The 20,280-nt window shown below is 38.6% G+C and overlaps 1 long non-coding RNA gene across 2 annotated transcripts in view; it reads left to right on the top strand.

Annotated features, from left to right (window-relative positions):
- LOC309653704 overlaps nt 1-20,280 on the top strand; it is a 35,229-nt gene continuing 14,949 nt past the window's right edge. For both annotated transcript variants that reach the window (XR_014259382.1, XR_014259383.1), the window contains exon 1: nt 1-139. This is a non-coding gene — a long non-coding RNA (uncharacterized lncRNA). The remainder of the gene's footprint in view (nt 140-20,280) is intronic.

Below are 20,280 nucleotides of genomic sequence, written 5' to 3'. Positions count from 1 at the left end.
GGACCGCGGCGCGGCGGTGCGACTCCTTTCCCGGCCCTTCTCCCCGCCCCAGGCGAGGGCACCGTGTGGCGGCGGCGGGGCCGGCGAGGCCGGAGGAGGCGGCTGTGCCCGGGCATGGTGGTCTGGGGCAACGCGGAAGGTGAGCGACCCCCGGGCCGGCGGTGGGGGTGGGGGTGGGGGCGGGGTGGGACTGGCCTCGCGTCGCCGGGCGGCGGCCCAAGCGCGGGCGGCCTGAGGCGGGGCGGGGGCGGCGCGCCGGCCCGGCCCCCGCTGCCCTTGGTCTCGCGGCCTGGGCGGCCCGCGAGAAAAAAAAAAAAGAACTTAAAAATTGAGAGTTGCATATATAATAAAATGGCATGAAACTATACACAAGCATTATCCCAAAACCAGTTTGCTGGTTTTGATACTGTAATATAGTTAGGTAAGATGTAACCATTGGAGGAAACTGGATGAAGCATACATAGGACTTCTCTGTACTATTTTTGCAACTTCTTTTTTACCTCTGATTTTTTCAAAATGAAAACAAACGTCAACAATTTTAGTGCTGTTTTCTTGTAGATGAAATAGTGTCCCGCCATGAAAGCAATGAATTACTGATAAAAACCGAGGGCTACATCTCAAAAACATCATATTGAATAAAAAAGCAAATAGCATAAAAAGATATAGTATAAAGCTCAGAACGTACAACCTAAACAATATATTATTTAGAGATATGGCTATGAGAAAATTAACAAGAAAAGCAAGTGAATGATAAGACACAAACTTGAAGATAATGTTTATCTCAAAGGACTAATGGAGGGTATGTGACCAAGAAAAGGGATTCAGGGTCCTCAAAGGTGATTGTAATGTTCTTTTCCTTAAATTTTTATTAATCACTATTTTATAACAACTCTGAAGTCTTAAAAATGTATAAACCTGATCTTTAGCATTTAATAATCACCTTTATTGAAAAGAGTAAAATTAAGTGAAAGGTGAATAAAATTCAGCAACATTAAACATGTTTGATAGAGCATATAATTATAAGAGCATCTAAGAGAAGATTGGGTTCTAGTTTAAATTCTGGTCTGACTAATTTGGGGTTAGTAGGTTTTGGTCAGTGGTTTTTGAAGGGCGGTGCCTGGGCCAGCAGCATTAGTACCACTTAGATATTTGTTAGAAACGTAAATTCTCAGACCTTACCCCAGACCTACGCTCTTGGGGAAGAGCCCAGCACTCTCTATTTTAACACAAACCCTCCAGGAGGTTCTGATGTGCACAGACTTTTGAGAGTCACCAGGAAGTTCAACTTTCTCACCCATAAAATTAGAAGATAAAACTAGATCAGTGTTTCCCATAGTGTGGCAGATGTAGTACTGATCATGTGCAAGATGTTTTTAAGTGATAGACACATCACCATTTAAACTTTTATTTATTGTAATGTTTGTTAGACTAGGACAGATAGCTTACCAAACCCGTAAGTTCACTGATGTTGTGTCATACATTGCTAAGTTAAAAAGAAAAGAAAGGAAAGGAATCAACTTAATGTCAATATAAATAATAAGGCAAAATAGTAAGGTATGTATAGCAGAAAGTAACACAGCACTGTAAATCAACTATACTCCAATAAAAATTTAAAAAGTAAGGTGATATGAGAATATCACAAAATTCCTGGGGTTAGTTCTTAGATATTAAAGTTTCGGTAGTCCTGAAGAGGATCAATCTTGAAAATATTTTCCATTCTAAAATTCTGAGACTTCATGTGTTTGCTTTTCTTACAGATCTGCCTCCTTAATTTTGCTTTTTAAAATTCAAGCTAATACGTTAAAAATTTAGTCCACACAGCTTGTGTTGGGAGAGGAATGGCCTGTTACTGTGCTTTTGTATTGGGGGATACTTATCTGAGATTGAAAATTTAACCATAGTTAATGGAAAGTGTGGATAATTCACATGCGAATCATTAAAATTAAATATATTAAGGAGAAATCTGTTTTGAAAACATGATTTAATTTTAGAAGCACTTTCTTTCACTACGTGTAGTATTTATAGTGGAATAGGCAGATGGTTTTATGTAAGGAAATGAAGTGAGGTTTTTGGACAGTAAGAAACATATTTTGATAATTAGGGATTTAGACTTTGAAAAGTCTATACAAGTTATAAACAGCTACAACATGACCGGCCCTTTTGTTAAAAAGTAAATTTATTTATTTATTTATCTTTGGCTGCGTTGGGTCTTTGTTGCTGTGTGTGGGCTTTCTCTAGTTGCGGCGAGCGGGGACTACTCTTCATTGCGGTGCGTGGGCTCTAGGCGCGCGGGCTTCAGTAGTTGCGGCACTTGGGCTCAGTAGTTGTGGCTCGTGGGCTTAGTTGCTCCGCAGCATGTGAGATCTTCCTGGACCAGGGCTCGAACCCGTGTCCCCTGCATTGGCAAGTGGATTCTATACCACTGCGCCACCAGGAAAGCCCATGACTGGCCTTTTTAACTGGCATTTTAAATAGCTTTTTGGAGATGTAGTTCACATACAGTTCACCCACTTAAAGTGTACAATTCAGAGGTTGTGTATAGCCAGAGAGTTGTGCAGCCATCACCGTGCACAATTCTAGAACATTTCATTACCCCAGAAAGCAACCCTATATCCATTAGCAATTATTCTCCATTCCCTCTACACTCTCAACCCTAGGCAACCACTTATCTACATCTTATTTCTATGGATTTGCCTATTCTGGGCATTTCATATAAATAGAATTTATATTTCATATAAACATAGTGATATGTAGCCTCTTGTGACTGGCTTCCTTAATATAATATTTTCAAGGTTCATCCGTATTGTAGCATGTATCAGTACTTTATTCCTTCTTATTGCTGAATAGTATTCTGTTCTATTGATATTATATGTCACTTGATGGACATTTGGGTTGTTTGCACTTCTTGTCTTTTATGAATAATGTTGCCTGTATGAACATTCATGTACAAGGGTTTGTGTGAAAGTATGTTTTAATTTCTGTTTTATACCTCGGAGTGGGATTTCTGGGTCAGATGATGACTGTGTTTAACATTGTAAGGAACTGACTGGATCTAAAATGCATTCTCATTTAAAGCAAAATTACAAGTTTGCTGAAAACTTAAATACATTTCTGTTCTAATTTATAATAAGGTACCAATTTTGTTTGTCAATGGTTTTATTACAGAATATCTCTCTCAAATGATATTTGGCAAAAATCATCATTAAAATACATGTTTTTGAAAACAGCAGCTTAACAAACGGCTGTTCTACATCACAGTTTATCATCATTTATCAAAATTGTCACATCTTCTGTGACATGGTTCTTTCTCTGCATATTTTATCGCTGCCTGTGTCATTTAGCATTTAGGGGGAAAAAATGTCATGGAATCTGCTTCCTGAGCTGATGATTGAATTCAGATTGTTTTGGTTGACTTTTACAAATAAATTACATGTTAAGAAACTGATGGTAGTTTTTTTTCTAAAATTCTCGTTTCAGCAATAATAAAAATCATACTTCTAAAATAAAAACATAACATCTTGTAGTCTAGCTGCATCTGACACTTGATATTTTGCTGTGTTGCCCTATTAATATTTTGAAGTTACAAGGAGAGATACTTTTTTGTGTAATGAGAATTTATGTTCAGTAAATTGTTAATATTTGACTTTGCCTTACTTTCTTCTAATGCTTTCCTAAAGGCTTATGTACTAAATTACCTACCTTTAGATTTCTTTTTAGGAAAGGTGTTCAAGATATTTCTTTTTCATACCTACTTGTGAAATGAGGTTTTTAGCACCTCCTTGTTATGAAGGAATATTTCTGAAAAAAATAAGATAAACAACTAAATGCAGTGAATAACTGAAGTAATAGAGAAGTGGTAGTATAGAAAAAAGATGCTCCTCAGGGAAGAGAAAGAAAAAATACCAGTTGGACTTGAATGGATAAGATTTATTTAAAGCCTTTCATTGCTGCATGGAGGATAAACAAAAAGAGTAGTAAGGCAGCATGAGGCATTCAGTGTCCTTGTAAAGAAGACAAGAAATATCCTTAATCTCTGAATCTATAACTATATGATTCTACACATAGATCAGCTAAAATCATCCTTTGTTTTATTTCTAGTAGGGATAAGCTGTTGTATGCACAATATTGTAATGGATGTTTGTAGTGAAGACTTGAAGCATTTGGATCATTTGGGAAGTAGACTCAGACAGGGTTTAGTGTGTAGAATACTTGTACGCATGTGGCCTTGGGAACAACATAGTGGGAGGGAGGCAGAGGCGTCAGGATTGGGCAGAAGCTTACGTCAAAGTGTCTCCTTGGCCAGCCTTCCAAGAGAGGTTTGTTGATAGCTTGGATGTGGGGTATGACAGAAAGAGGTGTCAGGATGATTTCAAGGATTTCAGCCTAACTAACTAGAAGGACGAAGTTGTCATCAACTTCATCCTTTGAAAGGAGGTTTGGTGGAGAAGATCTGGAGTTAGTTGGGCCTGTTAAACGTTCGAGATCTGTAAAACATCTATTGGCAGAGGATGAGTTGGTGAGTCCATATGTGAAACTGGAGCCCAGGAAAGAGGTCTGCAGTATATATAAATATGGGGGTGGTCAGCATAGGATAGATGCTAATTAGACCAGGAGACTAGCTGAGACCACCGAGTGAGCATGTGTAGACTGACTTGAGGATGAGACAGGGCTGAGTCCTGGGACACTTCAGCGCTTAGAAATTGGGGCAAATAGGGGAAACCAGCGGAGGAGACTGGGATGGAGCCCCAGGACCCAGCACACTGCTTAACAGCAGTGGGTAGTAGATGTTTATTTAGTGGATAAATGTCCAAAGGGGAGGGAAAATAACATAGGACAATGATGACTTTTATTTCTCCAGGTAGAATAAATTAAAAGGTGAAAAATAGGATCAACTGTTATCTATCTCATCGGTGAATGGGTGGGGAGTGAGTCATGGAAATTAGAATAAAAATAGATGTGTTCTTTTCTATAAAAATAGATGTGTATACATATAAAATAGGAACCGTTCCTTTTAATAAACTGAAGTATTTTTAATGCAGTTACTTTCTTTTAATCTTTATGGTACCTATTGTGCTTGTGTGGCTAATTCTTCGAGAAACTGTATAAAAATGTCCCTTGTGTATAGAGATGAATCCAGTTCTTCAGATTGATTATTTCTGTTGTTTGTGAATATGCTTTAAAGTAGCACATTAAGTAGTTGAAACTCATTTGAGAAATTATCCTATATTTGTATCTCTCTTCTTTGTACTAAATGACAGAAGCATTTCATTTATATATTTGCTTCCATATATTTGATAATTTACAGTAGAATTTTCAGTGTTCTTCATGGTTAAAATTGGTACTAAAGGTGATTTGGAAATTGTGTTGAGCATGTATCTTGCTAAACTATAGAAGACAGACATTTTCTTCAAGGATTTTATATTCTAGGTGAAAAAGTTAAAACATTTATGGAAAGGTACATAAACAATTTTCTTGGGAAAATATACAGTTATGTCACTGAAACTCTGAGTCCTGTCTTACACTGAGCGGGACATTTATTAAAGAATAGACTGAAAGTAGAAATATCTGTAAGCTTGAATTTTGACAGAATGAAAGAAGAATACAAAAATCAAGCTCACAAACTCAGCTGCCTTGATGTGGATGAAGCTTCTGTAAACAGACAGCTACTGTCCTTGAATAATAGTTCACATATCTTTTAAAGTGAATTAAGCTTTGGTTGTATTGGACCTGACCTGTCGGTGAGAAGGAGATGGCTGAGTCCAGGGAGGCGTGTGAGCTTTCTCAAGACAGACTAGAGTCGCTGGTGACTGAGACAAGTAGTGAAACGTTATTTCAAGGGTTGAAATGTGAATAGGAACCAGTGATTTAACAATGCTCATCTCTAACTTTAAGCCTTTTCTTGAGCCAGAAACCTTGGTTTTTTATGAGAGTTTGAGATTCCCTGAAGATACAACCTAGGTTGGACAGTTACCCAGATCTATTATATATTTAAGCTCAGGAAAGTTATGTGAACTGTGTTACTGCTTCTTGTTTTTGTGAATTTTTGGTCCAGGCTTTCAGAAAGACCTGAGCTGAACTCTAGGACAAAGCTTGTGGTGACCACCATTGCTGTTTCAAGCCACTGTCCTCTGTGTTTCTTTCTGTCATTCAGGAATTTTGTTGTCATAGCTCCTCTGTTACTGACTTGTGTGTGTGTGTGTGTGTGTGTGTGTGTGTGTGTAGGGGGTGTCCTTCATTTGTAAATTCTGTAATCTTTGGACCTTGGATGGAGATGGTAAATACAGAAGTCTTAGAATAGAATTGGTCCCAAACTATTTTGAGAGAAAACACAAAGCATATTAAAACTTACATTTTCAATTAAAGCATAGGGAAACCATTCACAAAAAGGGTGCAGAAGTTGATGCTGTTGTTTATTGTGTTATATGCTGGTTATAGGCCTTCATTTTACGGTTATTTCTCTGAAATGCAGTAAAAAAAAACCCCAAAACCAAAAAACAATGCCTAGCACCGTAGCAGCCCGTATGAAATGAGGCATATGCTGTTTCTAAGACTCACAGCATGTTTTTCTGATACTGTGTTTGTCCATAAACATGTTGATGGTAGGTGCTGTCTGAGGCAGGGGCGGTTTTCCTATGGAAATCCTCTCTTGAACATACTGGTTTCTGATTCCCCTTGAGGAAGAATGAAGCTCCTTTTTGCTTCCTTAGCAAATTTGATACTTCAAGTATTAATAACATAGCCAGTGGTTGATATGTATCTTGATGACTTACAGGTCATCATGATGGCTGCTCTGTCATAAGTTGCTGTGGTTTCAGAGTACGTTAGAACTCTACGCAGCGTTTTGAGGTGGGAGGGAGCTGAGGTGTAATGAAAGAGAAATTCCCTGCACAGCAGTGGTGATGCCTTAATGATAAAATCATCTTGCTCGGTCTCAAAATCACTGGGTCTGCCAGCAACAGCATTAGATGTGAAGTCTGACCTGGGCTTACATTTTGATTTTGCCATTAAAAGCGTTATGACTTTGCCCTCAGCACTTCTGCGAGTCTAGAGGAATGTTAATTACTAAATTAAAACAAATGTATGAGATCCTTTTGATGGAGTAGAGTGTAATATCTGCTGAGTGCCCCAATATACATTCAGCCCTCTAGAGGAGAAGACTTATAAGTGGTAAAGAGTAGGCTGCTTTTGGAGAAGGAAGCGTGAGGTGAGATGGCAAATTTGGGAATACGTTTTCTAAGGAAGGCCTTGGAGGAGGCCATCATTCTGTAAACCTGAACTTGAGATACAGCAGTGTCCGTTTTGGGGATAGGAGGTCTCTGGGGCATTTATGATTGGGAGTGTGTGAAAATACTGATTCAGAGCCACGAGACCCTGTGACATTGGCTGCATCTAACCCAGGTCTTTCTCATTTAGGGCCCCAGACTAGGGAAGCTACAGTTATCTTCTGAAAGATAATAAAAAAGATGATCTTGCTGCTCTTAAAGTGAAAGAATCCAAATTTTGGTGAAGAAATGTTTTAGGGACAGGATTGCCCCCATGTTTTTAATATCACTCTTGACTGTTTATTTCGCTTCTTATTTGGGGAAAAGGATATGGAAGTTCAGGTTGGGAAAATTACTTGGAAGAGTTTCTTAAGAATAACCTCATTAGATAGTTTGTGTGTAGATGTGAGAATAGAGTTTTCTTAGAAACAAATGATTTTTTTTATAGTTCAAATATTTTATTTTCCTTAAAGATAGGAGTAGATTTTATAGTTTGAGACTCTTGCTATTATTTAAGCAATAACCAATAAATGTGAGTAAGTAGCAATTATTTAGGAAGAATGATATAATGATGAACTATTGGAAAATATAAAAACTATAGATAGCATTGTGGAATTGGAAGGGACTTATCACCTGATTTGATAGACAGTTTCTCTCATTATTCAGCCTCCTCACTGTAAAATGGTCAAAATATTAGTTGATCCAGAGTTATTTTAAGGAATAAAAGAGAATTTATTCATTCAACAATTATTTATTAAGTGCTTACTAGGTGCTGAGGCACATGCAGGTTCAGAGGATGTGTCTGTGTATTAGAAAGAAGAAAATCCTGGCCTTCATGGATTTTACTGACTAAGAGGCAAGAGGCTTTACCCAGCGATGACAAACGTGATGAGGGCTTCCAGTGTGCTCCCTGCAGTGGTGTTTTAGACTGAACACAGTGCCTGATAGTTGTGGTAGAAGAAGACTAGCACCAATGTGTCTTGGATGCAAAGTACACCCATTATCTCATTTAAATCTCACACCAGTTCTATAAACTAGGTCTAGTTTCCCCCCTTTTACAGCTGAGCAATGTTGTGTTCTTTTAGGTCTGTGATCAAATCATGGTTATTAAATAAATTAATGAGTAAACTTGGACCTAAAGTGTGGTCCAAGGTCTTCAGCCAGATAGTGGCAGAGCTGGCACTAGAACTGGTTTTGACTCAAGCTCAGGGCTCCTTTCATTGTACCACATTGCCCCTCAGAGCGTGCATGGGCAAATAATCGTATGTACCATGGTAGATAGGAAGAGTGCACAGTTTCAGAGGTCCCATACTTGCCAATATGAAAATCATTTCACACAGTACAAATAATAACAGTGAAATCAGGGCTGCTGGCATCCTCAGATTTAATTCCCATCGCTAGTTACATTCAGTTATCCAGTGAGATGGACTTTGAGCTGTGGATTTAGTGTATTAAGTAATAGGATCCAACTCGAAGTTTTCTCTGGCAAGCTATTGGCTGTGAAGTAAATTCAAGGCTATTCACCCAAAACGTAAGGTGTCCTGAAGTAGATGTATATGTCATCTTGTCTAATGGGTGGGTTGTGTGAGAGATTTTTCTTTCCAAATTGAGTCATTGGAGACCATTGCTCCTATTACTGCCTTTGAAGTCCTGCAGCTGGTGAACCTTTGGTAGTTGAACTTTCTTTCTCAAAAAACAAAAACCAAAAACATGTATTATAAGTACTTGTAGTCTAGTTGTGTGTGGGTTACGTGTCTTAATTAGTAAAGTTCTAGTGAATGTCTTGGGATTTTATAAAAACTTCAGTAATAACAACTAAAAATGAACATTTCTGATCCTTTCTCGTGACCCCATAATCAAATCCAAGTCAGTTTCTACTCTCTGCCTGCTATCCTCCAACTCTGAACCATCTTGGAAATACTTGTTTTTTCTAAACATTGTTAGTTTAGGGAGTTACTTGGAGTGAGAGAGTCTCTTTCCTTTGGCTTCCTTTGGGTCAGCAAAGCAGAGGAGTTAGTTTTGGAGGGTTCTCCTTCTATGCATCATCAATTTTAGTCCTTGGCAACGTCTCTAGTCCCAAAGAAATGATGTGGGACTCCCCACGTCTTCCAGAATTTTTAGAAGGCATGTGATGTATTAACAGTACCTGTGTCTCTTCTGTAATTCATTTGGGCTCTGCAAAATGCCAAAGTGTATCTAATAGAGCAGTACAAGACACGTGCCTATTTTCTTAAAAGTCAACCTTAATTTCGTGTCACTCCAGTCTGCCGCTGGTCTACCCGATAATTAGGATTTTAAGGCTTATGAGTAGTTAGGGGCACTCCTAGTCCAGAAAGGAGATGCAACTGAAAATATGACATATATTGGCACTACCACTGCAGTGCTTTGGGTTTAAATATTCATCAGACAAAACTAAACTCTATGAAATGAATGCCAGGATAGACCAGTCTCATCCTGATTTCCTGTCTGGAGTCTATTGCTATAAAAGGTGTATATGTTTACAATTCCTGCCCCTAATAGTCCCTTGCTTCTGTAGAGCAGTGTTTCTTTCCCAAGCACTTAAATATGTTTGATTTTACCCTTGCACCTGTCTTGTAAGGCAGACACACTCAAGTTGACACACAGTTTTTCTCATGACAAGGACCAGTTGTGATTTATGGCCATTTACAGGATGTCAGTGATGTGGAGAGGGTAGATTTTGAACGAACAAGGCTATATATGTATATCCTTTCACTTGGCAATAAAGAACATGGTAAAAAGCTGTTTTCTTCTCAGTGAAGAGCCCTTAGGCTAACTTCCTATAATGTTCACCTAATGTGTTACTATGTTCAAGTCACCTTAACAAATATTTCTTGAGTGCCTGCCTCCTGCAAGGTATTCCACTGGCTGAAGTGAAAGTTTCTGTGAGAAGCCTGATGTATAGAATTTGGAAGTAAAAAAATGCAGTGTTAGTGTGGGTCTTTACTGCTTTAGTGGAAAAGAAAGTGTTATGAGGTAACCTGTCTTTTCCTTTATGAATTAGGCTTGTTTAGCAAGAAACGTATTAACCAAAGATGAAAGGTAGATTCAGAAACATTTATTCACTTTTAATATGAGTGTAAACTTTTATTTTCACCAGAAATTCCTAAACACCTTGATGATAATAAAGTACAACCCTGATTTTGGCTTTTAGGGCCATGGATAAAAGATTTGTAGACTTACTGAAGAGTAGATTCTATGAAAGCACAGACTCCTGATAAACGCTGAGTGCCCTGTAGTCCTCTAGATCAGCGGTCCCTAACCTTTTTGGCACCAGGGACCAGTTTCGTGGAAGACAGTGTTTCCACGGACGGGGGGTTGGGGGTATGGTTCAGGTGGTAATGTGAGTGATGGGAAGCGGCAGATGAAGCTTCGCTCGCTCCCCGCCACTCACCTCTTGCTGTGCGGCCAGGTTCCTGGGGAGTTGGGGACCCCTGCTCTAAATATCTGTCCTAAAAGTGGAAGAACCAGTCTTTTTGTTGGTGAGGACCCAGTGGCCTCCATCATTGTAACTACTGTGATAGAACCTGTAGTGTGTGATTGATAAATAATTTAATACTGTTGACAGGGGTATTTGTTGCTTATTTTGCACATTTGCAAGCAGTTCTTTCTTCCTCATGATACTCCTTGCATTAATAGTTGAGCGAAATGACATGATGAGTCAATAAGACTGCTTTCCCTGTGACCAGAGTGGTCAGGACAAGTCAAGGTCTAATCAGACATTTTCATTTCATTAAGTTGGACTTTTGCCAGAGCCTTTTGGAAGCCAGCATAACACTTGTTCTTGCAGGTCATTGGCCCAGACACAGTCACATGATTACACCTCCATGCGAGAATGTCTGGGAAATGTTGTTTTATAGTCCTGTTTCGGAATAAAAATCAGGGTTCTGACGTTAAGAAAAAGGCTACTGCTGAGCTACCCCAATTCTTTTCCCTACCTCCGATTTCTTCCTGATACTTAGATGGAAGATCTGGCTGTATTCCTTTTCTTGAACTCTGTGTGGCATACTTGGGTACTTCATGTCCTAGTCTTTCAACCTGAGAGGAGGATCCTTCAAGTTTTTGCAGCTTTCAGCTCCATGAGCTCAGTAGGAGTATCCTTGAAGCAAAATAAGAACAGGGTGTTGCATGCTCTTTTTTTTTTTTTTTTAATTTCAGATTTTAATGATCAATTTTAGTTATCTATGCAAAGTGATTCATGCAGATCATAAAATTCTTAGAGGAAAAGGAACCCTGGGACAGAAGACATGGGTCCACTGAGGGCGGTAGTCATGGTTTGCAAATAAAAATTGTGACTGCAGCCAGAAGAAGGAACAGTGGGTGCTGAGAAAGGAAATGACAGATAACCATTCCTAGAGGGTTTATTTGGCTTTTTAGAAATAAGTAAACGAAAAGTTCCCTCTAGTTTGCTGCTTTGAGTCTTCCCTTTGAACACATCATCTAGGCAGAGTTGACATAGATGGTTCTTTTAATTTAAAATCTCTGTAGTCTTCAAACAAGGAGGCCCCATGCAGGCAGTCTCATAGATGGTTGTACATGAATTACCCATCTGTCTTCAAGAAAGGGAGTTTCTGATTTCCTTCTAAGAAAAGGATTTGCAGGATGTGGTGGGAATGAGGTGAGTGAGGCCTTCAACTTCCATGCAGTTGCAGACATCTTGGAGGCAACTTGAACTCTTTGGATCATACTTTAATCCCTGATACCTAAGGATGGCGATCCTAATTTCAGCATCTGGGTGGTATTCATGAAAGACTTGTGGTTGAATAAGTTAGGAAGGATGCTCATATGAATAAACCTTATTATATGCCCCAGTTTCTGGGCAGCCTGCAGTACCGAGTTCTGACCTGGGATGAGGATGCCTTGTGTGGAGCTAGTGCCACTGCAGCTCTTAAGTCTCATCCAAGATGGTTATTTTCCATGTGCTTCTGAGTAGCTGTTTCTTTGGCTTTCTAATAGCATGGATACTCAGCATAATCACAGACTCCTAGATATGGAAGTATCTGAATGATAATGTAGTGTAATCTCGAAAGAAATGAGATGAAAGAGGCCAAGTGACTTGCTTCAAGGTATCTGGTAGAAAAACTGGTGTTAGAACCTTGGTTCCGTGTTCTCAGTCCAGTGCTGTCTTTCAGCGCACTGAATTTCTCAGAGAAAATGAGACTAAATGCGGTGTTTTTCTGTGTCCTCCTTTGCTCCTGGTACTTAACAGACCTGGAATCTACTCATGTATGTGTCAGGTTTTAGATCAGCAATAGGCTCACTGATTATGGAAATAATTGGGGAGATGTGGTATGTGTGAAAGTTTCAGGTAAGCGAGGCAAGGGGTTGTTGTGGTGGATTGGGAGATGTTTGCCAGTTCAACTCACATTTGTGCAGTGCGTGATGGGACTTGGGGCTCTTCTTTCTGTAGCTTATTAACAGATAAGCTGTTTTGCTGCTGGAGCTGCTGAATCTACAATAGCATGAATCAGCAAGAAGGAGGTGTGATTAGTCACGTGGACTTAGGCCTTTCCCATTGCCAAGGCTTGATATATTCACATCTTCCACTTTTTTTTTTCCTTCCGGTTTTACTGAGATATAATTGACATACAGCACTGTAAAAGTTTAAGGTATATAGTGTAGTACTTTGACTTACATACATCATGAAATGATTATCACAGTAAGTTTAGTGACCATTCATCATCTCATATAGGTACAAAATTAAAGTAGAAAAAAAAGTGTTTTTTTCTTCTGTTTTTGCCTCTTTGTAGAGGCTCATCACATGGAATGATAACATGTTTAGTCTTCTGTGTTACACTTGGTTTAGTCCACGTAATTACATGTAATGTAAAATTACATACAGTGCAAATCAGTCAAGAGGCTATCTTTCCTTCCTCCATCTCTGAGACATGGGTGACCACAGAAGGCCACTCTGTTGACATTTCTTGCTCTTGTCGTGGCCCTGTTGCCAATCAGTCTAAAAAAATATTCTTCTGTGAATTTCTTGTGAAGTTATTTACATGAAAAGTTCTCTAAACGTATGTAATTCAAACTTGATTCTTTGTTTAATGCCAGTGTAATTTATATTGACTAGAAAGACAATTATATGAATTCTAGATTTTCCCGGGAAATCTATAACATGCAGATCTGAAGTTCATATGGGACCTCTGTCTCCTCGTGAGCCCTAGGTAAGGTACAGTGAGGATGGATAAAGGAAGGAGTGAGTGATGCTTCATTGAGGAAGGTGAGCAAGGTGGCCAGATAGGTTTGTTTCATGACAAAGAGTGTGATTTAAGCACTTACATTCTTTTGAAAACATCTCTTTTCACCATCTCCCTATCCTGATATCACAGGAAGAAGGAAAAAACCAAACAAACCTGTTGCCTCATTTCCTAAAGCAGTGATTCTCAAACTTTAATGAACATGCAAATCACCTTGCCTTTTAGAAGACTGCCGACTCTGATTTAATAGTGGTGGGGCAGTGGTTCTCAAAGTGGGTTCCTCAGAGCAGCAGCTCTGGTTCCGCCAGCCGTGTTAGAACTATAAATTCATGGACCTCGCCTGACCTGCTGAATTAAAATCTCAGAGGATCGGCCTCAGAAACTGCTTTTACACATTCACCAGGTGATTCTTGTGTACCTTGAACATTTGAGAATCACTGCCATTGAAGCTGTTCTCTTGGGATTTTCCCAGGCCTCTGGTATTTGCTACTCTGTGATTGGGCCTTGGTATTATTCCCTTGCTATTTAGCAATTGAAACTTTTGGGCAGAGATGTTACTTGAGGCTCCTGACTGGATGTTAGTGTCCAGCAAGTTAACTGGCTCTATTAAAGTATGTTTCTTAGTCCTTCACCACTCTCTCTGTTATAACCCTGATACTTTGTAAAGCAAAGATGCCATTTCATGGAATCATGAACATCAGTACCATGGCTAGACACCATACATAACATGGCGATTGGGTAATACCTTAAAAGGTAGACTGAAAAAGAAACCGACGAAATAAAACACCCCAGAAGAAAATGCTCTTGTAGATTTTCAGGGGTTTTACATCTTAATATCAACTGAGTTCCAATTCACAGATAGTTTCAATCATATTAATAGCCAGTGGGCGTTGTTACCTAGGTTCTATGCCTGCTTGGTTCAGATGAGTGCAAACATGCTTAGCAGTGCCTTTACCAGTGTTGCCATTACTGGTGAAGGAAGACTATTTTATAATAGGGATTGGATTCTCTCAGAAGTCAGTTTTCTTAAGGTATTTGCAAAGGATGAATGTTACCTCCTACAGTGTTTCAAGAGCTCTCACTTTAATTTTCTGAAAGTTTTATTGATTTCTTCCAAAGGCTATAGCTGGAGAAATACGCACTGTATGTTTGTCAGATTGGTTACAGGGTCTCCAATATAGGTGGGCTGAGGCTGTGTTTGTGCTTTTCCTCTGGGAGGTTTTTCATCTTAGAGAAAGGATCCATGTGTTTTGTGAATCTCTATAAAGCAATGAGAGGAGTTCAAACTTTATTAGAGTATTCGACAAGTGCTCCAAAGAGGGCTATTTGGGCACAAGGTCTAGATGCTAATGTATTATGTTCTTTGAAAACAGCTTAAATGTAAGTACATATAAGAACCCTAGTTAAGATTTAAGGGTAATGCTGTAAGATCTCTCATAAAGGATTCACAAAAAGTGCTGCAATTTTGTAAACTTTCCAGAAGCAATACAGTGTATGTTCACCCCTCATTTGCAACTTGAAGAAATTTATCCAGTTTATGCGGAAAATTGAAAAGAAGCAGATGCTTATTCCTAAGCTAGAGTTTTGAAGGCCAACAATTAAAATAAACATGTCTCTGCCAAAACTTGAACTAAATTAAAAAATTTAGCATATAAGTTAAAGCTTACTTAAAACTAAATTTATCAAGGAAATACATTTGTTTTGCATTACTGGTTTCAATGATTGTGAAAAGGCTTCATTTTTATGGAACACTGAAGATTTTTCAAAGTTTCCAACAATTTATTAGACAATTGCACCACTGAAAATGAGTTACGAGTGTCTGGCTTAAATGTATGAACTATTAGCACATCGTTGATGAGCTTAGAGAGAGATGTTAAAGCAGCCATTATCCTCCTGCAGGTTCATGTTCCTATTCCCAGGGGACTGTAAGAAACTGGTTTGTAGCCTGAAAACAGATAAAGCTATGGGCTGAGGATATACGTAGCATCTCTTCTCTCCTATTCGTTTGTTCTTTCTCTTGGGAATCTGAATTTTGGGAGATTGCTGATGAATTGCTGTCAGGCATGGGTACTCTTAGTTTATTGCCATAGAAGAAGAGAGAGATTACTTCCTTGTTTGCAGTACTTGTCTGCTCTAGTCCTGTCTGTACAGTGTTTCCGAATTAATATTTCCTAAACACCTACCTCATAACTTTTTTTCATTTACTAAATATTTATTTAGTTCTTGTTTTCCCAGCTTTCTTGAGGTAGAATTGACAAATAAAATTGTATATATTTAAAGTGTACAAACTGATTTGATACACCTAGACATTGGGAAATACTTGTCCTGATGAAGTTAATTAACATTTTCATCACCTCACATAGTTCCCCTCTACCCCCATACCCTTGTGTTTGTTTTTTTTTTTTTTTTGGTGGTGAGAATGCTTAAAGTCTATTTCAGCAAATTTCAAGTATACAAGACAGTATTATTAACTACTGTAACCATGTTGTACATTGGATCCTCAGAACTTATTCATATTCTTCTTAAAACTGAAAGTTTGTACGTTTGACCAACGTTTTCCTGATTCCCTCATCTCCCAGACCCTGGCAAGGACCCTTCTATTCTGTTTCTATTAGTTCAATTTTTTTTTTTTTTTTTTAAGATTGCACATGTAAGTGATACCATGTAGCATTTGTCTTTCTCAGTCTGACTTTTTCCATTTAACATAATGCCCTCCGAGTTCATTCATGTTGTCACAAATGACAGGATTTCCTTCTTTTTTATAGCTAAATAATATTCCATTGAATATATATACCACATATTCTTTCTTCGTTCATTGATGGACACAGGTTTCCTTATCTTGGCTATTGTCAATAATGCTGCAATGAACATGGGAATGCAGATATCTCTTTGGGATACTGATTTCATTTCCTTTGGATATGTATCCAGAAGTGGGATTGCCGGATCATTCGGTAGTTCTATGGTTAACTTTTTGAGTAACCGCCATACTGTTTTCCATAGTGACTGCACCAATTCACATTCTCACCAACAGTGTACAAGGGTTCCCTTTATTCATATCCTCACCAAGATTTGTTATCTCTTGTCTTTTTTCATAATAAACATTATAATAGGTAGTGAGGTCATATCTCATTGTGGATTTGATTTGCATTTCCCTGATGGTTAGTGATGTTGAGCACCTTTTCATATATCCGTTGGTCATTTGTATGTCTTCTTTGGGGAACTGTCTATTCAGGTCCTCTGCCCACTGTTTAATTGGATTTTTTAAAAAATTTTGCTATTGAGGCATATGAGTTCTTTGCATACTCTGGATAGTAATCCCTTATCTGATAGGTAGTTTGCAAATGTTTTCTCACATTCTATAGGTTGCCTTTTCATTTTGTTGGTTGTTTCCTTTGCTGTGCAGAAACTTTTTAGTTTGATGTAGTTCTACTTGTTTTTTTTTGCTTTTATTGCCTGTGCTTTTGGTGTCAAATCCAGAAAGATATGGCGAAGACCTATGTCAAATAGCTTACCACCTATGTTTTCTTCTAGAAGTTTTATGGTTTCAGGTCTTACATTTAAGTCCTTAATCCATTTCAAGTTAAGTTTTGTCTATGGTATTCTTTCGCATGTGGGTATCAATTTTCCTAACACCAGTTATTGAATAGACTATCCTTTCCCCATTTTGTGTTTTGGGCACCATGGTCAAAGGTTAGTTGACTGCATATGCATCCCACATAACTATTTTCCTGAAAACTTTCATTTACTCCTGTTTGCTGTGTCAGGATTCATGGCCCTCAGTTTACTGTTCTATTTTCATTGATCCCTAATCATCACTCCGTCTGCTTCAGTCAGTCCAGTGATTTTCCTTCTTCCACCACATCTCAGGTTCATGCAAAGTAGCTTCTTGGGCAGAGTTGCCTTTTCTTTCTAAACAGGTCCAGTCAGATCATCACATACGACTGCTTGTACATATAGAGGAAGGCAGACTATCAGGAGAAAACTATCTTAGGATTCTATGTTATAAACATTTTAACTAAAAAACTTTTAAATTGAACGAGTTCATGCTTCTTAAAAAGAAAATGCTGAACACAATTTAATCCTTTCCAGGTAAATTAGAGTGACATTATACACAGTAAAAATAAGTTGCATTGTAGTGATTTCTACTAGACAGGTAAGGTATTAAGGACTAGTTGTCTGATCCTACATTGAATAATACATCTTGCAGCTGATATTTGTTTTTATAATGAATGCACACGTGTGTTGGTTTAAATTGCTGTGTTGAGATTAATGTTCTCAGAAATTATTTCTACATTACCAGGAAGTGGTACATTTGAAGCCTCTCCTGTACCATCTTGAGATTAAAAAAAAAAAAATACGAACTTTCTTTTATTTCCATTACTTAAGTTTATTTAAACTTGTGTTTAAAAAACAAAATATCTTCTCAAATCCCCAGTCATATTTCCATGCAGCTTGGTTCTAAGAGTCCTGGAAACAAAGAACAGTATCAGTCCAGGACCTTTGCAGGAAATGTCCTCAAGGTCACTAGTGCCATCTTAGGATGTTAGCCCAAGGGCCAACTGGGATATCAGGCCACATTGAAGAGATACTTTAATTTGTAAGATTTGTTGTGACCGTCAGACAACATATGTCTTTTGACTCCATTAAGGAATGTGTGAAGGCACAGCACTACTAATGCTACATTAGCTATCTGTCTTTAACTTTCAAAAATAATTTGAAAGCATTTTTAATGCCATTTTTCAGACGGCGAAAAGAAGTGCAAAGAAGTTAACTTGGCCAAATATAAGTGAAGGAGACGTGATTTTAGCTCGAGAACAAATGCTTTGTCTCATTACTGTACTGCTTCACTATAACAATCAAGATGTGGAGATTTCTAAAATTTTCACCATGAATGTTAAGAAAACACTAGATTGCATGATGTGTTACAGAAACACCCACTAAAATCCACTGAAGTAAGAAGTTGTGAATTCTTTCTGTACTTTGATAAAGTCCCCTTGGGAGCACACCGGTTTGGAATCAAGAACGCTTGGTTCTAGTCCTAACATCTCCATTCTGTGGGTCTCAGTTTTTAATATTAAAACTCTCCAAGGTCCCTTCTTAGTGCAGTGATACATGCCTATGGAATTGGGGCTTTTTGCCTGCTTTATGAAGTATTTTAGAGCCAGCTGGCCTGGCACTTTACACTGGAGGAAAAAGTTGCCATTAAGGTCTTAAATTTGTCCCGTGTAGTAAAGACTGAAGGTGAAGATGAGAAGTTTTGTTTTCTTAGGTTTTGTTGAAGCAGGCTGCTACTGACTGCTGCCCTGGGATGCTTGGGATTCGTCATAGGGCCGGAGGCTGTGCCTGCCGGTCTGGCAGTGGGCCATCCTGGCGAAGCACAGCACAGGGGCTGGTGTGCGCTGCCACGTGAAGTATTAGATAACTGCCCAGAAGAGCTGCCATACATGCAGAGGACGGGGTATTCAGGGCTGCCCATGGTAGTCATAAAATGATAGATATGAATCTAATCTTAGAAAAGCGAGTTGAACTCCCTCACTTTTAGTTGGGGCTCAAGGAAGTGAGGAAAGTTGTGCAAGTTTGTACCTTTAGTGTGAAAGTTGAGGATGGAATTCGGGTCTCCTGACTACTTATCTAACTCACCACTTACACTCATTTATGCTAAATACCATGCCTCCTTTTGCTCCCACAGGAATATGGTCACTTGGTGAATTTATGTTCATTTATTTCATGTACAACCTGAAATGCCTCTTCTTGCTTATCAAATCAACATAAAGCACTTGAAAATTGGATTCAAGCTTAGACAACAGACACAGTGACGTATTAAGATCATTTTATGCCGTATCATGATGATTTTTAGGGAGTTAATTAATTTCCGCTCAAGGAAGCATAAACAGGTAAAAGACAATAGACAAAAAGGTAGCAGTAAATGGTTGCCCTTTGGGTTCCACAGGGCTTGTGTTAGATAAGGTCTTACTTTGCATAGTTATGATGCGGTAAAGAAGTATACTCCCCACTAGTAAATATTTCAGAGATGCTAAATTGGGAAACTGGCAACTTGCAGGTATGAATGGATGAGTACAATGTGCTCAATGAATAAGGAATCAAAAGGAATCAGAAGGAATCGAAAGAATGTAGGCACCTTAAATGTATTCAGGTACAAAGAAATCACCACAAACGAGACCATGATGGAGGAGAGGTACTGGCTTGTCAATAGATTTGGGTTTGCAGTTTGGAAACCACTCTGTAAACTCCACAAAAACTAATAATTGTGCTAATAACCTTGGTGTTGATGATCATAATCTGGGTATTCAGATTTACTGGCATGACATTATGCAAATCAGTTAACCTTTCTGAAAATCTCATTCCTCATCTGTGAAGGAGTTGGATTAGAATATATTTCCTGGCTTAAATAACCACTGTTGGACAAAGAATCTTATAATTAGTATCTGCAGCTCTTCAGGAGGAAAAAATATTAACGATAATTGATAACTTCAATGAGTAACTTTATTTCTTTGAGTTACGGGATAGTCATGCTTTTTTCAGTCGTCATAGATACTCCCCATCGCTTAAGACTATAAATATATGAGGCTTGAACACACAAAGGAAACTTAGAGATAGTCCACCCCTACTCGAAATTTTATTCTTAAGGGTGGAGAGGCCTTGAATTACAAAGTGACTTGTCTAACTGGTTAATGGTGAAGCCCAAAGGACTAACAAGGCTTCACAGTTCTCCACACACAGGGCTCTTTTCTCCTATAGGAAAAGGGGTAAATAGGTTTTCTTTCTCATGCCAATTCAGG

The sequence above is a fragment of the Balaenoptera physalus genome (assembly GCF_965194825.1).
Source record: "Balaenoptera physalus genome assembly, contig: HAP1_SCAFFOLD_943, whole genome shotgun sequence".
In the NCBI taxonomy this organism is placed as follows: Eukaryota; Metazoa; Chordata; class Mammalia; order Artiodactyla; family Balaenopteridae; genus Balaenoptera; species Balaenoptera physalus.
The sequence above is the reverse complement of the archived record's forward strand: the minus strand, read 5'-3'. Positions and strand labels throughout refer to the sequence as shown.